The sequence below is a fragment of the Acomys russatus genome, chromosome 18, assembly GCF_903995435.1.
Source record: "Acomys russatus chromosome 18, mAcoRus1.1, whole genome shotgun sequence".
In the NCBI taxonomy this organism is placed as follows: Eukaryota; Metazoa; Chordata; class Mammalia; order Rodentia; family Muridae; genus Acomys; species Acomys russatus.
In genome coordinates, this window is record NC_067154.1 from 8,897,401 (window position 1) to 8,899,726 (window position 2,326).

Below are 2,326 nucleotides of genomic sequence, written 5' to 3' on the forward strand. Positions count from 1 at the left end.
CTATTAGTATGTTGCTTGGGAATCTATAGATAATTATCCAAAACATTCCCTCTTAAGATTTTTAAAGATACCCCATGGGCGTTGCCTAAAATTACATCTTAGATTAGGATTTTAAAAACTAATAGAGATTGCTTTAGTACTTTTATAGATGATTCTTTTTCTTTTCTTTTCTTTTCTTTTCTTTTTTGTTGTTGTTTTTGTTTTTTGAGACAGGGTTTCTCTGTGTAGCCTTGACTGTCCTGGACTCGCTTTGTAGACCAGGCTGGCCTTGAACTCACAGAGATCCTTCTGCCTCTGCTTCCTGAGTGCTGGGATTAAAGACATGCACCACCATACCCGGCTTAAATGACTCTCTAAAGACAAGGAGCATACATTCTATCTACAAATTCCACGTGGTCCATAGAGATTGTCCCCATCCCAGGTGACACGGCTCAAAAGTCTAAGCTTGTGGTGACCAATCAGCTTGTATTAGATGTTTCACTGACTCAGCTATTTATGGAAATTTAGATGGTGGCTTATTGGATGGCCTGAGAAGAGTCAGAGTCTTCCAGGTATGATGGATCCCCAGTTTGCACACCCTCACCCAAAATGGAGATCCTTAAGGAAGGCTGAGGCTCAACATTACCTGACCTCATACATAAAGCGCGTGAAGGACAGAGATGCAGTGAGAACGGGAGTCAGCCCAGTGAGAGAAGAAGGATGTTGAAAAGGCTTGTGATTGTAGAGAGGATGCTGTGGAAGGGACCGTTAGGCACGAGGCGCTTAAGGATGGTGTCTAGGAAACAGAAAGTTGGGATGGGTGGGACACGGGTCGTTTGGAGATGATAGAAATGGAAAAAACGGTTTCCTGTGCTCCTTCAGCTCACAGTCCTTGCAGTCAAAATAATAATAACAAGTAGATAAATCCAATCTTGTTGAAGCATGACAGTGATATGAAACTGCTGGCCCCTCTGTCTCCAGAAAACACCAGCAGGAAAAAATTTGGCCAGGAGAAAAGCTAGAAACTGCGGTGGCTGTTATTGGTAAAAGGTGGTGCCTGCACTGTTTCTTAGTCCTGATGAACACTCTGCTTATTATCTATGTCTTCTTTTTAGACTAAGCAGATGATGACAAGTCTCCAAGATATTTTGGGTTAAAATGGATTATTGTGTGATAAATTCCTAATGTTATAAAGGGATACGAAAGTTAACAAAAATTTAACTTAGAGAGGTATGTCTAGCATTGCAAAATCCTAACCATATTAAAAAACTACTATTTGAAAATTGTTAAAGATAATTAATACATGCAAGTGAATGGCAAATTACCTCATAAATGATAAAATTCTTCCTTTCTATCCTCCTCCTCCTCCTCCTCCTTCTTTTGTGGCTGCTGGTGGTTTTTCAAGACAGGACTTCCCTGTATAGCCTTTGGCTGTCCTGGACTCACTTTGTAGACCAGGTTGGCTTAGAACTCACAAATATCTGCCTACCTCTACCTTCCTGAGTGCTGGGATTACAGGCATGTGCCACCACACTCGGCTTGGATATTATTTCTCAGGCAGCTTTCCTGAGAGAAGGTTTTCTATCTAGGTGTTTGACAGGCCTATTTATACCAACTCTTAAGGACAGAGGCAATGGTATACCTTTGTTCTCTACGAGCGATCCCTGGCTAGCTAGGTATCTCATGACCTTTTAGGCTGTTCAGAAAGTTGTGTTTCCACCCAGAGCCAGAGAGACACTCATGTTCCATTCTTTTGACCAGTTATCAAATTCCTGCCATTTTATAGGCTATGCTGAGGAAGGGGGGTGGTCCTGAGGGTGGGCAGACCATCCTAGGTTGTTGCCTTGCTCCCAAGAGTCCATGTTACATCATTTATCCCCCAAGCCCAGTTCCTCCAACTTTAAGCCAGCTTCGTCGGCTTCCTCCGCCACCACGTCCCTTCCAGCTGGAGTTAGGTCTGAATCTCCTCTTTTTGATGAAGTGTGGGATTTCTGAGTCTAGTGCCATGGCCCGGGCCTGGGAAACCCCACAGCCTAGACCTGTCTGAGGGCTCCCTGCCTCCTCTTCCCAGGTTCTCAGGAGCTGGCTTTGGGCAGGGGTTTTCTGGCTATTTCCCTGCAGTGAGACACTCCCTCCCTAACTGATGCCAATCACATCAACATTATAAATCTTCATTGAAGAATGAAATAAAAATACACCGAAAGAAATAAAAGCAAAAATGCTGTGCGCTACTTAATTAGATCTGTGCTGTCCTCACCATGTGACTGAGGACCAGGGTTTAATGGTTTATTTCTTCCTGTAGAAAAGACCCCGCTTGTTAAATAAGTGCCGAGTCTTAACTTTTTTC